Raw genomic sequence first — 19,839 nt, forward strand, 5'->3', positions numbered from 1 at the left:
ACCCTTCCAGTCACCTATGCGGCGACACTGCACGTCCAGCCCTCACAAGACTCCATTCATGAGCGTCTCTCTGGTCCGATACACCCGGAGGCGTCCCAGCACCTTGACACCGGCGATGCCGCCCGTGAACATGTCCAACAGCCGGACACACCCACGCTAGAAGATCACAACGATACCAATGAGAGAGTTCTGGAGAATGACGACCGCATCATAGCACCCGCGGCTTTTGTACCGGAACGACGTGAATCTCTTCCATCCTCAGACACCGAAACTCATTGCCGAAAGCGGAAGTCACCCAAACGACGAAAAAAACGCCGCAAGACATCAGAATCGACCACTGAGCCCCCTCCGCAGGACGAAGAGATGGCACATCACTCTGACGGAGAACACGATAACATTTTCTCCTCTGCCACGGAGACGCGTCATCCACAAGACGGTGAACCGTCCGACAGAGATCGTGCGCAAGCCCCGCGCCCAGAAGCCATGTAACATAGCACGCCTGTTGTCACCGACGCAATTGAGCCGACTCGGCCAGCGCTGCCACCTCTCGCCGATGTCAAACCTGTCGGACGTTTTTCATGGGCGGATGACACGGATTTCCCACCTCCATCTGATGCGGAAATGAGATCTGTTCCTCCGTTAGACCAACACTAAAATGGAGGAAGTTTCTACGGCGACTCCTGCGACTTATATAGACTTCCAGCATCCACCACAACAATCTTCACCAGCTACGAACCTATCGGCAGCACGGATCTCCCACCAGGCGTACCGAATAGCTACTATCAATACTAATAATATCGGCTCCCACGCTAAACTTCAACTGCTCCGTGAGACGCTAAGAGCAGCGGACATCGACATCGCCCTGTTACAAGAACTAAGGACGGCAACTTGGACTGGGTGTTATGGATATGAGACGTACGCCGCCCCTGCAACTATGGAACACACAGGCGCAGCCATCCTCCTCCGAGAAGGGATTGCAATTTCCGATGTCGCATACCTCCCAACAGCGCGAGGGGTGGCCATAACAGTTGAAGGACTCAAAATCATAAACCTCTACGCCCCATCGGGCACTGATAAACGGAGGGATCGCTCCCAGTTCTACGCAGAAGATATCACACCTCTATTCCTCGGCCGATACGATCATCTCATCGTAGGTGGAGATTTCAACTGTGTTCTCGAGCGCACAGACCAATACCCCCATTTCACCACATGTCCGGAACTTCGCTTCCTCGTCCGCCGCCTTCGTCTCCTCGACACTTGGCGAGTAGTACACGGCGACCGCCCGGGTTATACACACATCATCCGCCAGCCGACCTGATAGAATATACATCTCTAACGCTCTAAAATCAGTTCTCCTCGACGCGGAACGTTGGCCGTCTGCCTTTTCGGATCATGACATCTACATCTGTACCATGAACCTACGTCGACAATCTATATGGCGCAGTGCATGACCTTGGAAACTCAATGTCGCGCTACTGCGGGACCCTGAATGTCGACAACAGGTCACCGACACGTGGCACACCTGTGCTCAACGCATTATGCGTTACGAGAACACACTGCAGTGGTGGTTGCTGTGCGCCAAACCGGCCATCCGACGCACACTGACACGCTATGGCAGAGCCAAAGCCAGGTGGAATCACCATACAACTGATTTCTACTATAGCGCTCTACGTGAACTCATGGATCATCCTCCATCCCCGGATCGTCTAAAAGAAGCTCAACGCATCAAGGCAAAGATTTTAACCTTGACCAGATGCCGTCTAGAGGGAGCCATTGTCCGAGCACGCAGCCAAGATAGGATTAACGGTGAAGAACCTTCTATGCATCATATTGTTCAAAATGTTCGTCGACGCCGACAGGCTTTAATGACAACTTTAGACTTACCTGATGGACGACGGCTGACTTCGCAAGCTACCATTGCGGATGCATTCACAACGCACTATAGACTTTTCTATTAAGAAGTACCTGCCGGTGCAAAATGGTTCAAATGGCTCTGAGCACTATGGGACTCAACTGCTGAGGTCATCAGTCCCCTAGAACTTAGAACTAGTTAAACCGAACTAACCTAAGGACATCACAAACATCCATGCCCGAGACAGGATTCGAACCTGCGACCGTAGCGGTCTTGCGGTTCCAGACTGCAGCGCCTTTAACCGCACGGCCACTTCGGCCGGCCTGCCGGTGCAGAGGCCATTGCTAAGGTTGCCCAGGAGACACTTGGTACTCTAAACGCAGCAGCTGCAACCCTCCTGACTTCTGAAGTGACCACCGACGACGTCCAAGGCGCTGTGGCCAAAGGGTCTCTGAATCGATCTCCCGGCCCGGATGATTTACCTCTCGAATTTTACAGAACCTTCCAAGATTTGATGATGCCACAATGGAGGGACATGTACTGGGCACTTTTGTCCGGCGCGGCGAACCCGCCACCAATGTTCATGGAAGGCTTACTTGTACCAGTCCCGAAACCCGCAGGAGGAACACGACTCGACAGTTATCGGCCGATCACGTTACTCAATTCCGACTTCAAGATTTTCACACGCCTTCTAGCAGTGCGACTCAAACATGCCTTACGAGACATTGTTTCCCACGAACAAACATCTTTAGGCGGCGATCGTAATATATAGACAGCCCTCAGTGAATATCGAGATGTGATCGCTGTGGCAACACACTCGCGACTGCCAGGCTCTTTAATCTCCATCGACTTCAAACAGCCGGCCGCGGTGGTCTCGCGGTTCTAGGCGCTCAGTCCGGAACCGCGTGACTGCTACGGTCGCAGGTTCGAATCCTGCCTCGGGCATGGATGTGTGTGATGTCCTTATGTTAGTTAGGTTTAACTAGTTCTAAGTTCTAGGGGACTGATGACCACAGATGTTAAGTCCCATAGTGCTCAGAGCCATTTGAACCATTTTTGAACTTGAAACAAGCGTTTGATCGCGTCAATCATGCATTCCTCATCGCAGTGATGGACCGAATGGCAATTCCCTGACGTTCACGCAAGTGATTATGCGGCTCCTTCGTGGAGCAACGTCCAGACTTCTCGTCGACGGCAGACTTACAGAACCTATACGGATTGAACGCTCAGTACGGCAGGGTTGCCCCTTGTCGACGGTGCTTTATGCCATTGCGATGGAACCACTCATTTGCGGATTACGGCGACGTTTGACAGGTATTCCACTCCGGGATCATATGTTCCGCTGCCGAGCTTACGCGGACGACTTGGCCCTCGTCGTGCGTTCAGCGGCCGACGTACAAGCCGTGATGCAGTGGATTACCCGTTACAGTGCAGGGGCAGGGAGCGCTATGAACGTGGCAAAATCATGCGCCATGAAGATCGGCCGCGGCCTTCCCGCAGGCAGCGTAGTCCCATTTCAACTGGTGGACACCCTTCGCTGTCTCGGGTTGGTGTACACGCGAGATATTCGCCGCACCTCGGCGATCAATTTTCGGGCGCTGCTGCAACGCACCCGGGCCGAGATACAAAATCACATACTACGCCCGCTGAATATGTGCCAGAGAGTCACCTTCATGAATACCCATCTGGCTGCCCGGATACCCCATATAGCGCAGATTCTGGCCATCACTGCGACAATGGCGGCCAGATTACAGGCGGCTTTCGGCTATTTCATTTGTTCTGTACACATCTTCAAAGTCCAGTATGAAGCTCTCACCTTACCGAAGCGGGATGGTAGCCTCGATCTGGTTAATGTGAGCGCCAGGACTGCGACACTTTACACCAATACTGTGCTCCGGTTATGGAAAAGCCAAAATGCTAGTTTTACTGGAATGTTGACCACCGAGCTCACACCTGTTTCGAGACGCCCACCGACGTCTTTGGCACACTTCCCACCTCCGATGTCACATATCGGCCGTTTCTTTTTGGAGTACAGCTACATATGCACCGAGCTCCCCAGGACCAGGAAGACGACCACCCGCGACATCTACCGCCTTCTCCGAAAGTCTCCACCCCGCAACCCCGTCGAACAGTTTGGAAAACGATCCACCAACCATATCACACCACTGACACCACCTCTATGTGGTACCTTCTCGTCAACGGCAAGTATACTACAAGAGAGAAACTGGTGGACTCACCCCTGTGCCTCTAGTGCAATGTCGAAGATACAGATTTACATCGTTTTGAGTGTGGGCCAGCAGAGGCCGTCTGGACCCTCGTACAGAAGATTGTGGCTTTCTACCTCCGAGTACCACCACATCACGTTTCTCCTACCATGATGATATATCCCGACACGACCTACTTTCCGTCGGCTAAGTGGCACGCCATCACATGGAGCAGTGGCATGGCTGTCAACTACCTCTTCCGGGACGACATCGTCGATCCGGCGGACTTTTGGACACGCCTCCAAGTACATCACCACACCCTTCGCCGACATCGACACTATCGGGCCACTTTCGCGAACTATTTACAGAGTATTTTCACCAACCCGCCTCAAAGCTTGAATCTCAAAGAACCGTGCCAGCCAAGACTGGACGATCCCACGATCCCCTTCAATGGTCAATGATAGAATGCGTTTTGTTCTGATGGCGCGCCAAAGTGGAGCATGGCGCGGAAAGTATTCCTATTTTATTTCACTTCTCTTTTGTCCTCCTCCTCTAGGTTTTTTCCTCCTTACACATGTTTATCCTTTTCACACATAGCTCTCTATCTGCAGCTTATTTGTTTTCTTTCTCCTGTGCTCCCAAACAAAACAAAACAAAAAAAAAAGTTGCTGCTGATGGTGAGACTGTATACTCATTTATGTTAACAAAAAAAATAAAAATAATAAAGAATAAAAAAAGAAGGCCGTTGCGGAAATATAGCTACCTTTTATGTTTTCCGTTTTCAAAGGATATTGTGTTATTTTATGAAGAACGTCGTCTTTTATTTTCATACACAAGAGGTTAAAAAAATTTTTAAAAAAAGTCGGTAGAGCACTTGCCCGCGAAAGGCAAAGGTCCCGAGTTAGAGTCTCGGTCCGGCACACAGTTTTAATCTGCCAGGAAGTTTCATATCAGCGCACACTCCGCTGTAGAGTGAAAATTTCATTCTATATATTTACAGTTGCAAATATGGACAACCATAACGGATTTCCCGATTATTGCGAGCCGTCGCCTTACCATTTGGCTATCCGAGTTGACAACATATGGAAGTTTGGGTGTGGTCGTGAGTAATGCTCGGATAGCCAAATGTTACTGTATGAAGATGGCGGACATGTCCGAAAGAAAAGATGCCATCTTCATTTCGTTTAAGGCTAACCGGTTGATGACCTTCTTCAGTGCGGATGTACACGATTTGCATGAACACTTACTGAACTCGGTGGATTGCCTGCCGCGAGTAATGGGTATAATGGCAGAGACACTACGAATGTAGTGTGTGGGCTGTAAGTGGGTCTCACGGGGAGTGTGCCGGCCATAAATCCCTGCAGTCGCACTATCCTCTTTGCCCTCGGTGGGTCAGATGGATGCCGGCACGGTAGCTCAGCGTGTTCGGTCAGAGAGCTGGTTGGCCTCTGTAATAAAAAAAAAACTGAGTGGAAGGATAAACAAACGAACTTGAACGGATGTCATGTGACGTCCGCAACGATCAAACCCGCCGATTAACAACGAACAATGGGGGAAAAAAATGGCTAAAGCGTCTGACATGTAAGCGGGAGATCACGGATTCGACTCCCCCGTCGGCGCACACATTTTCAACTGTCGCCGTTGATGTATATCAACGCCTGTCAGCAGCTAATGGTATTGATTTAATTGTAAATGTTACTGTGTCCGCTCGCTATAAGCGGAAAATCCGGGTTTGAGTCCTGGTCCCCCACAATTTTTCATTATCCTCATTCCATTATGCAGCTGATGGCCGTCCATATTCGCAACGAGTACATTTTTTGTATTTCATAACGGCTGTAGTCGCCGCAGTGCATCGTAATTCGTAATAACACAGGCACTGCAACATCGTACAGAAGTAGCAGTGTCCCTCAATCAGCCCCGACAGCTGAATGGTCAGCGTGACGGATTGTCGTCCTAGGGGCCCCGGTTCTTTTCCCGGCTGGGTCGGGGATTTTCTACGCTCAGGCACTGGGTGTTGTGATGTCTTCATCATCATTTCATCCCCATCCGGGGCGCAGGATTGGTGTCGCCTGTAATAAGACCTGCACCAAGGCGGCCGGACCTGCCCCGCAAGGGGCCTCCCGGCCAATGACGCCAAACGCTCCTTTCCATTTCCAGTGTCCCACAGAAATCTATAAATTAGATCCGTTCATTCTCTTCATTGATATCATTTATACATCGTCTCTTTGTCAGCTACAACCCTTACCAGATTCCAATTAGAGAAAGTATGCTGTGGACGCTATTAAAAAGCAAGTAACTAACTCCAGCGGCTTCATTATTTTCAGCTTTGCAATTATCATAGATCTCACACACAATTTTGTACCAAGATCTGGAAGATCTCCGCCGAGGATTTGCAGTTATCTTCTGTCCAGCGCTACATTGCTCTGCAAATCATGAAAATTCAGTTCACAGTGAAAGGGATCGCTGTTGCTCCCCCAGTACTGTTCATCTTGAAACAGGAAGAATGACATGGATCGCAGCACAAGGAATCATCATAGAGGCTGTCACAGACGCAGCCACCACTTTGATGTGCCAATAGCGGTAATTATCAGCGTAAGGTAGGTACACAATAAGGTCCACCATATCCGTCGCTACCGCTTCTGATTCAACTCTTAAATTATTGTCCTACGAGATCATGTTCTTAATTTTTTTCCTTTTAATAATCTAAATCCATTTATTGATTTGTCTAATCGTTTCACTGCTTTGTCACTGCTCTATTAAGGTGTCTTACGGATGACCTATGCTTCTATACGGGCTAACAGTGCTCGACCGAACCCCTTTTGATCAGACGTCCCACGTTAAAATGTAAGGTCGTGTACTCGGCCTCTGATAATTAGATAGAAACTAATTTTGATGCTGACTAACGTTTAGTTTCTCATTAGTGTTACCGGGCCATAGTGAATCTGAAACACCATGAATAATATTGTATGATATTGTCAGTCTAAAACACGATTTGACAAGTTTAAGATGCCCAACACCCAAAAGAAAACGTGCGTCAGGGCTGAAAAAAAGAGAGACTTTCCACATGTTTATTTATTAACTGAAATCAAACCATAGTCTCAAAACAATTCATAAACTAATTTCGGATGAGCCATCCATCGTACAACAAATTATTAATGTCAATGAAACATAAAATAGCGAATTAAAATACGTTCATGAGAGTGGCAATGGCAGTCCGGCGAGAAGCAGTTTGAGATTTATGGCGACAAGCAGGTGATTCGAATGCTTGAAGCTCAGTACGGTACAGTAATATCAGCAGAGACAATTATCAAATTTGTTGTGAGAACGTGTGAGGCAATTACACCCACGTAAGGATACATTCAGGTAATTTAACTAATGCAAAATACTTTTTTTACGTTTTGTTATGATTTAGTGAGACTGAAACGCCTTTTGCAGCCTCTTACTAGCCATTACGTACAGGGTGTTAAACAGTATTCCGTACATTAAGAGGTGGTAGTATTGACCTAAACAAGGAAAAAATGTCCAGTAAACACGGACTCCAACAACACTTTAGGAGCAATGAGCACTTGTCTATCTTCGCTACTGTGAAAAACATCTCTTCCTCTGCAAGTCCTTTGCTGTTGTGAACGACCTGCAGTTTGCAGTAAACAGATGAGAACGCATTATTCTGTAACTGTGAAACAGCAGAGCTTGTAAAGTACAAGGCATATGCTCGACGGTTGCTTCCATTTGCCAGAACGTAACAGAAGTTAACGTCTGCCATTTTCCACGTGGAAAATGCTGGTAAGAGCAAAGCTGAAACTACAATTTTAAATCATTTCACAGACTGTTTCATTATAACAAATGTATGTGCTGCACTTATCCGGAACTATGAATACGGTTTACAGTAACAACACTAAGTAAGAACGCTTTTCCTCACTGCTTCGCAATTCAGCAAACTAATACTATGTATTCAAATTAAGAAAGAAGCAAATCCATAGCGAAAACTCTGTTGACCATTATAATGTGGTAAGTACAATGACTACTCGTGCATATGCCTATTAAAATTGTTTTGTTTAAAAAAGACTGCTTGAAAACTTGTGTCTGAGGTATGATATGCACAAAGATGAACTTCATACAGGAACAGTACAAAATAGGTGGCTGATGAAGCTCTGTCAGCATCTGAATGGCCAATATTGTCAAATCGGTAATACTCGTCCTCACACTCTAATTTGATATTGACAATACCGATACTGAAAATATTTTTGGTGGCATCACTACTAATCCTCTATATTTCTAATATTGACAGTACGTCAATACGCACCCTCATATGACCAATATGTTCATAGTATATTAGTATTTTTGACAGTGTTGTCGAGCACATGAAGGACTCTTTAATACAGTGTTGATGGAGTATATACTTTGGTTTGTGTGTTGTGTGCTTTCTTGTGTATTCTTTGGTGTAATTAAAGGGACTTACCAGAGTGGTTTGTGTCTTTCAGTATTCTAGGGGCGAGACGCGGGATATTTTGCGATTTTTGATACATTTGTATGTGAATTACTTAACTTTTGTTCAATATGATCCAAAATGGCTTACACGTTGACAAGAGAGATGCTGTTTCATTCGCGTCGTCAAAAGTGGAATTTCTCACATGTAAGGTACACACTGCATGCTTACAGCTAAGTTGTTGTTAACTGTAAATATTGGCTGCATGTTTGTCCTTAAACGGAGTCGCATTCGGTATTAGACTGTGAGTCTATTGCAAGCATAGCAACAACTAGAATAGCATTCGAGTTAAGGTTAGAAAACATTACAGTAGTGAAGTATGCAAGACACGCATAGCTGACCTCTAGTGACAAAGTTTTAACATTACGGCCTGTCAGGTGCAGCCACCTGCCGGCGACTAGCGGACATACGGATTAGCGCCGAGAAAGAAGCAAAGGTCTGCTGTTATTTGATGCTACAGTTACGAGTAAGCAGTAAGCATTGAACAAACGTACGAGAACAACTAATTGCCTCTTCAAAATGTAGTGTAAGCGGGGCATATAACATTCCAATGTCACATGCTTCAAATTAATTTCTTCGACTTTTCACAACCAAGAAGAAAATAAAATTCGACCGCAGTTTATCACAGGATAGGTCCCAATTTAATGACGTCGGACGACCGTTCAGGGCCTATTTGAGGCGGAATACGAAGCTTCTTTCATGGGACAGGGTGAAAGCAATACAAACGTTTCATGCTACAGTAATATACAGGACTACTGTAAATGATTCATTCGTTTTCAAAGTTCTTTTTTCAAATTATTACATGTACAAATATTATTGATGCTCGAATAGAACCATAAATCTATGAAGTTTTCATTTTTAACTCAACAAATGTTCTGTGAGAGCCCCTCTGGTCACACGACACACATCCAAGCGGTAGTCAAGTTCGTTCCATACCTTCCGTAGTAACATCTCGTCAGTGGTCATTGCAGCAGCATCAATGCATTTTCTGAGCTGTTCCAGTGTTCTTGGCAGTGGGGGTTACGTAAACAAGGTCCTTAATTATATACCCCAAAGGAAAAAGTCACTAGACGTTAGGTTCAAGCGACCTGGGGAGCCATGCGAACAAAGCCATATCATCCATATCATCTTCCCCACTGTGCCCAATCTAGCGATGCGGTAGTTCGTCGTTTAGGTGCTCCAACGAGAGGGGTGCCCCGTCTTGTTGGAAGATAAAATTCTCGGAATGAGCTATCAGTGGTGGAAACAGCCACAACTGCAGCATATAAAGGTAACAGGTATTCGTCACAGTCTTGTCACTGAAGAAAAAAGGCCCATACAGCTTCGTCTGTGACGTTGCACAGAAAATATTAGGCCCTAACCTTCGGCGAATCTCGTTCATGTGCCACAATTTTACAAAGGCGTTCAGTGCCCCACACACTCATATTGTGTTGCTTAACCTTTCCAGATAAATGTAAGGTTGCTTCATCGTGGAATATCAGGTTGGAGGCGAAATGTTCATTATTAAGTGTTTCCAGCACTGTGACGAAAAAAGTAAGGCGTCGGCCATAATTTTCCAGCTTTAGCTGTCGTAAGGGCTGCAAATAGTACGTTTCGAAATGTAACCGCTGTAGCAAAACCTTCCACACATCTTGCTGCGGTGTTTCAAGTTAGTGGCTCGCGCGGACCTTCGATTTTCTTTAACAGCGTAAGAAACTTTCCCTCAGTCTCTCTATGGTTGCATGTGGCACACTTGTTCGACCGATACTTTTTTGTTTGCAAAGACAGTCAATCCCCGTAAATTATCGATACCAACGTACAGTGCTCTGTTTACATGGTGGATCTTTCCATATCTCCTTCTGAATGCCCGCTGCACTGTAGTAACAGTTAAACTCTCATATTCCAGTACACATAAACTCCGTTTTTGGTTTGCCGCCATTTCGTCAAGGCACTGCGGTCATAACGCCAACTGGTGGGCTCAGTGCAAATTCAGTGAGTTTGCGGTTCTATTCATGCGTCAGTCATATTTGTACATGTAATACTTCGCAAAATATAGATCTGTGAAAATGAATCAGTCATGTATAGTAGCATTCTGTTTCGTAGGGCCACAATACTTGGTGTGATTAAAGGTATCGATGAAGGTTTAATCCCTGTCTTCGCTTGCACCACGAGTCAGGCTGCTAATCTAGAAATGAACTCAACAATGTGCTCAGATATTTTTGTGTGCATTGTACAACTGTTTTCAGGCTGATGAGATCTTTGCCAGTCACTGAGTTCCCCAATAGATCTATTACTTAAGTGCTCTAAGAGATATAGAGCGCCCTTAGCTACTCCAAAACTTATCCTTAGCTCACTCAGGACGCTTTCACGTGGAAATTGATCGTCTTACAGGAGATTTGGCGGGGAGGATGGTGGAAGCAAGAAATCACAATCATCAGCCACAGTGCTCAGATGTCCTCCCAAGAAACTATTTTGTGCGCCTGTCGAGACGCTGTGTTTCTTCTGTTTGTGCCCGTCTAACGATGTTTTAATGTCTGCAATTTGATAATAAGTGTTGGAGAATATAACAGTATCCATTAGATAGAAATGTTCTGCTTTTAAGATCAAATTGATTATTGCATTATGTGTAAGTTGGTGATGTACCAAAATAATGAAATATGTCGCATCGAATAAGAAGGAAATAAAATGTAGCAGCGGCGTGACATTGTCTAAAAACGTGGAGAGAAAAGGTAGCTTAGTAGTCTCAATGCCCATGTGTCTGTAATTAGTCTCACTTACAAGAAACTCCTTGAGTGCGAGGTAGCAAAATGCCAATGATGTTCACGGCATATGACACCCCATATATTTTCTAACATGCAACCACAATATTGGCTGCTAATGGCAACAGGAGGGGCGAGACTGGAAGTATCCAATGGCGAGTACAGCCTAAAGCTATGGAGCGTAGCTGAACTGCTTAGTCGACGAGTAAATCACAGCAGTGCTACAGTGCTAGTAGTGTTGACAGAAAGCAGAGCAATGGCAGCAGTAAACAAAGCAGACATGGAATTATATCTACAACCGTTGTCAGAGTCGACATTTCTTCAGAAAGGAACCCAAGGAATTTCGCAGAGTGATATGACATATTCCTGTTTCTCCAAGACGAATCAGTGGAATGTGTGGTGTCATATACGCTCGACTGTTCGGACGACGTTCATAAGGAGTACAATGATGACGATACGTGTTTAAGAAGTGAAAGTGATGTTGAAATTGGTAGCGAGCCACGTAGTTCATCATCCTTGTCGGTCAGGGAGTCACAAATTCCGTCTCTAGTGAAGCGTAGTAAAGAACAATCGTTTTCTAAGGAGCAAGTACTGAACATAATTACGCACATGGAAGCTCATCCGCGACATAGTAAAATACAGGGTGATTCAGAAAGAATACCACAACTTTAGGAATTTAAAACTCTGCAACGACAAAAGGCAGAGCTAAGCACTATCTGTCGGCGAATTAAGGGAGCTATAAAGTTTCATTTAGTTGTACATTTGTTCGCTTGAGGCGCTGTTGACTAGGCGTCAGCTTTTTGTGTTATTGAGTACGGCAGAAGTGAATCGACGACAGTTGTTCAGCGTGAATTTCGAACGAAGTATGGTGTTAAACCTCCTGATAGGTGGTGTATTAAACGTTGGTATAAACAGTTTACAGAGAATGGGTGTTTGTGCAAAGGGAAAAGTTCTGGGCGGGCGAGAACGAGTGATGAAAATGTAGCACGCATCCAGCAAGCATTTGTTCGCAGCCCAGGAAAATCGACTCACAGAGCTAGCAGAGAGCTGCAAATTCCACAATCAACTGTATGGAGAGTCCTACGAAAAAGGTTAGTTATGAAACCTTATCGTCTGAAATTGGTTCAAGCACTGTCTGCAGCTGAAAAGATTAAAAGAATCGATTTCTGTGATTTTATCCTTGCTCAAATGGAAACAGATGAATCTTTCGTTTCAAAGATTGTGTTTAGTGATGAAGCAACTTTCCACACTAACGGGAAAGTCAACCGTCACAATGTCTGCCTATGGGGCACTGAGAATCCGCGGGAAACAACTCAGTATGAACGTGACTCGCCTAAGGTGAACGTTTTCTGTGCCATTTCAGCCAATAAAGTTTTTGGTCCCTTTTTCTTCGAAGGTGCTACTGTAACTGGACTACAGTATCTGGAGATGTTAGAGAATTGGCTGTTCCCTCAGCTCGAATAAGAAGCACAACAATTCATATTTCAGCAGGATGGAGCGCCACCACATTGCCACTTACCTGTCCGTAACTACCTGAACGTCAACTGCCCGAGGCGATGGATCGGCCGCCAGGCAGTCCGTGACAGAGCACTTCATCACTGGCCTCCAAGAAGCCCTGATCTTACCCCCTGCGATTTTTTCTTATGGGGGTATGTTAAGGATATGGTGTTTCGGCCACCTCTCCCAGCCACCATTGATGATTTGAAACGAGAAATAACAGCAGCTATCCAAACTGTTACGCCTGATATGCTACAGAGAGTGTGGAACGAGTTGGAGTATCGGGTTGATATTGCTCGAGTGTCTGGAGGGGGCCATATTTAACATCTCTGAACTTGTTTTTGAGTGAAAAAAAACCTTTTTAAATACTCTTTGTAATGATGTATAACAGAAGGTTATATTATGTTTCTTTCATTACATACACATTTTTAAGGTTGTGGTATTCTTTTTGAATCACCCTGTACAGTTATGAACAGATTTCGAATAAGTTCGCAGCAATATGACACTGTAGTGCATTAGAAAAACTACGGACATTCAAGGGAAGACAAGGCGCACTTGTTACAAAAACTGGTGTTTGCGCGTTTCAAGGATGCTCGATGCAATCTACAGGATGTGCATGATAATGAGCTACTACGTTAGGCACATCAAATTGCGCCCAACAGTGATTTCAAGGGAACCAGTGGATGGTTGCATAACTTCAAATAATGCTACAGAACTGCAAGACGTAAGGTAACTAAATTCCAAACAAAGCGGCAACTTGACGATGCACGGCAAACTGCGGAATTAGCACGAAAATTTGTAGATGAGATAAACAAACTTACCCCACCGTTCAGCATGGAATTTATTTTCAACTCCGACCAATCGGGATTTGAAGAGGAAATGCATATGAAGGAACCATGAAAACGGGGGATACCAAGAGAGTTGTATCAAGATCAACTAACATCAATGCCTTAACGCATTCGCATACAACTATGCCGACTGTTAATCTGGATGGTAAATTGGCTGGAAAATTATTTATTGTGCTGCGGGAAGATGGAGGTGCCCTGCCCCTTACGATTCTTTCTGGTGTGCGTAATCTTGCAAGGGCAGTAGACAATATTTACGTCGCAGCAAGCAAGGGTGGGAAAATGGGTTTACAAGAACTACAACTGTGGTATGGACACTGCTATTGGCCAATAGCTGGTCGAAATAACGTGCGTTTGCTTGATTCCTGGTCTGTGTATAAAAATCATACTCCTTTAGAGCAAACTATCCTTCCTGAAAAGTGTGTGATATTGCAGTTCATACCTTCTAGAAACACTGGACAAATTCAGCCTATGGATGTTTTTTTTTCCGTGCTCATAAAACATATTATCGTACTATCTGCTGCTACGTCTTAGAATATAGCCAGTTTCACGATAAGCTCCACAGCGGACTGTTTCGCAATCGGTTGCATGCCATAACATTCCATCAGTTCTCATGGCCTCATTAAAACGGTATGATTCTATATGCATTTTTAAGAGTGGAGACCCAGCTGAATGTCCTGCACGGTTTGTAGCTCCCAAGGAAAATCACCTGTTATCTTGACGGTGCGAACCTTTGTGATTAGCGTGGCGCGCCATTTTTCGTTGTGTGTTCATAGTGTTCATGGCGCAAGTTAAATGTTTGTTTGAACGTTTGTTGAATATCGACGATGTTCATTTCGTGAGGCGTAATACATACACATCCCGTGGAAGATTGATCCCTGCACCTCCCGGAAACTCATTTTCTGTTACCCTCCTAATGCACGTGGTGTCATTAGAAGCTAATGTTTTTTTTCTATCATAATTGTTAACATAACACCTTAAAATGGGCTTTACTGAAGATTGAACTTGCGCCACGCACTCAAGAGGTTCCTTGTTAGATACGTAAGATAGGGCAATCCTTCACCTAGTTGCTGTCCGCCCCGGTAGCTGAGTGATCAGCGTGACAGACTGTCAATCCTAAGGGCCCGGGTTCGATTCCCGGCTGGGTCGGAAATTTTCTCCGCTCAGGGACTGGGTGTTGTGTTGTCCTAATCATCATCGTTTCATCCCCATCGACACGCAGGTCGCCGAAGTATAAATGTAGCGTACAAAGGCTCAGAAAAGCTAAATTCCTAAACTACAACAATAAACGATGCAAGAAACAACTGAAAAAAACCTCTGACTGACAGGCTTTCGAAAAATATTAAAAAAACTAAAAAAAAATACCAAATGAAATAATTACCTGGACAGTAGAGTAACAGAAAAATAAAAATAAAGAATGGATTGTCTCGTCTCTACAAGTAAAATGTAAACTGTATTTTGTAAAACGAATTTGTTATTTTGTAAATAAAAGTCTATATACTTTAAAAAAAAAAAAGTGGCGTCAAATCGAAAGACCTGCACCAGGCGAACGGTCTACCCGACGGGAGGCCCTAGCCACACGACATTTTCATTTTTATACCTAGTTACTACAATTCAATATGATTTCAGAGCCACTGCCTAAGATCTCAATAAGTTTAAAATTCCTGATGGCAACATATCTGCAATATTGCCATGAAAAGATACTAGAAATCGTTTCGTGACGCTTTTCTCATAATTTATCTGTGTGTAAATAGAATTAACTCTTTGAGGGGCAGGTAAACACCACTAAAATTTACCCTAGTGGGTCAAGAAAATTTATTTGCAAATTTCAAATTTCTTTTAGTTGTAACACATTTGTTTTATTGTCTTGACATGTTTGATACATTGAGTTTGTAAAAATTCACTCAAACAACAACAAAATATTAACATTAAATGTGGTCACTACAGGTAACCACCACCCCATTACAGTATACAAATTCAATATTTGGTGGTTGAACTTTGAAATAACTAGTGTTTAATTTTCGTGGTATCTCTTGAAACAGTTCTTGCTTGCTCTCAGACACAAAGGTACTTTGCACACTGAACACATACACACTGTTCGCACTGGATTCCTCTTTGAACTGCAAACTGCACATCTTCTAGATGATGAGTGAATTGGTTGATGTTTCTGCTTTCGTGGCGAATACTTTCGTCTACCTATGGTTTGTGTGATTTGATCTGAGTTGCTGTACTACTTTGGGATACAGAAGCAAAATTACCTGCCACTGAAACTATTTTTGGAGCCAACAAGATTTTGTACACCTCTCGATGGAAGTCTTTATTGGAGAACTGCTCCATTTCGATTTCTTTGTGCATAATGAACGCGTTTGTCATACTGCAGTCTGAAAAGTGAAAAAACAATCTCATCCACCATTTCTTGCTTTTTCTGTCAATAGCATAGTCTGACTTTAGTCGATCAAAATTATCCACATAGTTCATACTGGAATTGTAGTCTTTCAATACAATTGGACAAGTGATATTGGTTATTGTTCCATCTTTCATTTTTTGAGTTACTGTGAACACATCTGATGGTGAATGACATGTTGAAATCAAGTTGACTGCCCTGTTATCTTTCCATCTATAGATTAGTATGCCATCATTGCTTATTTTGTAATCGAATTCACCTCTCTCCAGTTCCTTTTCCTCCTTGAGTTTTGGTATGTTTTTCCTTCTGGGATTTATTGTTCCACAAGCGTACACACCATTGGATTTTAGGTCCTTGAACAGATCATATGATGTAAAATAATTGTCCATGAAAATAATATGATTCTTTCCATGAAGACCACAGCTTAATTTTAGAACCACACGACTGCACACAAGACTAGAACTTGAACAGCTAGTCGTGAATGTGGGGTCATTTCAATCAGTGCCATCACTGTCAACACTGCTGTCACTAGAAGGTATTTCTTCAAATAAAATTCGGTAACATTCGTCATCGGTTATTCCTTTTCGGCTAGACATATTCGATGGAAACGAAGAAAATATACTGGGTGGGCAAGAAGGGTGGTGGTTTGCAGCACTAACCACACAGAAATTTGTTAATAAAACATGGAAAATTCTATTTCAATTTAAAGTTACATTACACGAAGTCTTATATGTGTTCAACACATAAATATAAGCAATTACTTACCAAAAATAGTCGTATAAAGAAGAGCTACAGAGAATACTGCACGCCGCTTCCATGAACAGTGCTAACAATTAAGAAGTATCAACTATTGTTCTGAATACGCGGCAAAAATTCGCGCAGAAGACCTGCACTGCCATCTAGCGGCATTTTAGGCAACAATTAGCTGGTTGGCAGAGAGGCTACTGGCCCCTGAGTGGTAAAGGGAGAAAATATTATGTGGTTAGCCACTGTGACCACCGCCCATTGAAACCGTCTACGTATGTGCTTAGTTACAGTTTTGCCTGCCCTTCAAAGAGTTAAGATATATTAAATGGTTCCGAGAATGCAGTAGAGTAAAATCGTATGGCATGATAGGCTGGGAGTCCCTCAAGAGGGATGTTCAGCCGCCTGCCTGCAAGTCCTTTCAAACGAATGCCACGTCGGCAACTTAACCTATCTCAGTGATCCTACCGAGGAAAGGGGACCTACAGTTTAATGTGGAATCGGAATCATGTGTCGTTCCTGCAAAAACTTTCAATCTCTAAAGAGATAAACGCTCTCTTAAAGGCAGACTGAAAAATTCAGGTGTCTAACTGGAATTCGATTCCGTGACCTTATGATTCGAGGGTCGCATTTTACCGCTAGACTACTAACAAGGGGAACCCGCCATAGGTCTTTCTCTGATACAGTCGAAACTTGCAGGATGAAAATAAAGGGACACCTATGTTGGCTTAGGTGCCAACAATCCATGCTTTAGGAGCAAATCATGTTTAAAGTCTCGAAGCTACTTCATCAGATAACTCCTGCACCATTTATCCGCCTGAGCTGGAAGCGCAGTAGTTGGGCGAACCTACAGATTAGCGGTAACGTCGTCGTCTCGCTTTCGAGCCCAGCCACTGCCGCAGTGGCTAGCACACTGGACTCGCATTCGGGAGGACGACGGTTCAATCCCGCGTCCGGCCATCCTGATTTAGGTTTTCCGTGATTTCCCTAAATCACTCCAGGCAAATGCCGGGATGGTTCCTTTGAAAGGGCACGGTCGACTTCCTTCTCCGTCCTTCCCGAGACCTATGACCTCGCTGTTTGGACTCTTCCCCCAAACCAACTAACCAACCAGCCACTGCTTAGAGTTTTGGAGTGTCAAGGCCCTTAAAAAAGTATGTAGCTAGGAGCGCAGCTTACAATTTTTGCTCACAGTGCTCAGTTCGAGTGTTATGATTTTTTCTTTTTTTCCTCTCTCTTGTAGCCACAGAAGTATGTTACAGTGTGAAATACAATTGAATAAATATACAAAAGAAATTAACATTTCACATCTTATTAAAAAATCTTACATATGTTATGTAACTAACGGTAACTGAATATTAAACATTTATAAATTCTGGTATTTCATATTTTACTTTGATTTTTGCTTTTATGTTTCAAGGGAACCAGTGCGTTCCCCAGAGTGATATCTCTGACAAAAAATGTTCAAAGCTTCAATATTAGGGAGAACCACGAACAACGTGTCGAGTCACATATGGTTCAAATGGCTCTGAGCACTATGGGACTTAACTACTGTGGTCATCAGTCCCCTAGAACTTAGAACTACTTAAACCTAACTAACCTAAAGACATCACACACATCCATACCCGAGGCAGGATTCGAACCTGCGACCGTAGCAGTCGCGCGGTTCCGGACTGCGCGCCTAGAACCGCTACACATATGCCACAGTCAAATTTTTTAATGTGAACAGAATTAGGAAAACATTCCCGCTAACGCAGCTATATACCTCGCGATCTGCGATAATTTCGGGGCAAACTACGCTCGAAATATGAAGCCTGCAATTTGATTATCAATCAACTCGTGTATCTGAATTGTATCACTTCTACCTGTGATTTCCCTTTGCTATGAAATGGAAATAACGCATTCTTCATCTGTCATTAAACGTATGCATCGCAGAGTTTACATAAAGGCATACGCTTTGGAGGAATTACTTTGAACGAACGTGTCGGTATTCCTAATTTTCGACAAACAGCTCATCGTATAAAGAAGATCGCTTTGCTCACCACACGAAGTCTTACGTAAGGCACAAAACATTTTCCGAAAACTGATGATAGGCTATTTTTGTGAACTCTTCCGATTATATGGCCGTTGCGTGCAGGTTCTCTCGCCATTACATTAACTGGTTTAAGACTTGGTGGGCTCGAGTACCAAATTTGGCACTGGCTTATATGAGACAAACAAATACTTTTGGTAACAGTTTCCTGGAAAGTGTTAATCTGTGTCAGTTGTGATGATAAAAGCTAGTCTTAATAATATTTGAAATGCTCACTTCTTTGTTTCTATAATTCCATTGTATTTAACCACGTCACAAAAAATATTAATCCCGCATACTTCCTGTAGTATCGTGCGCTATCGATACCGCGCCGAAGTGTTGTCATTCAGCCTCTGTTGTTATTGTGGGTATAGAACATGTCTATCTCAAGAGCCCGCTTTGTATTTTGCTCTGCCTTGATGTTATTCAAGATAAGTAACAGACGTTTATTGAACAAGACATGTGCATCTAATTATTTTGCTCTCTGTCTTAGAAGCAACCAACTCCATGGCATTTAGCACTGGGACGGCCAGACACTTCCACGGCAGCCGGCCATTTGTGGCCGAGCGGTTCTAGGCGCTTCAGTCCGGAACCGCGCTGCTGCTACGGTCGCAGGTTCCAATCCTGCTTCGGGCATGGACGTGTGTGATGTCCATAGGTTAGTTAGGTTGAAGTAGCTCTAAGTCTAGGGGACTGATGACCTCAGATGTTAAGTCCCATAGTGTTCAGAGCCATTTGAACCATTTTCGAACTTCCGCGGCAACAAGATGAGAGAAAAAAACATTAAATTTGATTTGAACATGGGGCGCAAAAGTTCGTAGCTGTACTCCTAGCCACTGCACTACCAACTCACTTGGATAGGCGGTGCGTGAGAAGGCTGATTAAGTGCCATCGAAACCTTGACCGTCATTTTCTCGGAAACTAAGGAGTGTTGACACCTGAGTCAAAGTAAGTGTCCCTTTATTTTTATACTTGTTTCACCGTGCCAAGTTTCGATT

Source organism: Schistocerca serialis, chromosome 3 (assembly GCF_023864345.2).
Source record: "Schistocerca serialis cubense isolate TAMUIC-IGC-003099 chromosome 3, iqSchSeri2.2, whole genome shotgun sequence".
In the NCBI taxonomy this organism is placed as follows: domain Eukaryota; kingdom Metazoa; phylum Arthropoda; class Insecta; order Orthoptera; family Acrididae; genus Schistocerca; species Schistocerca serialis.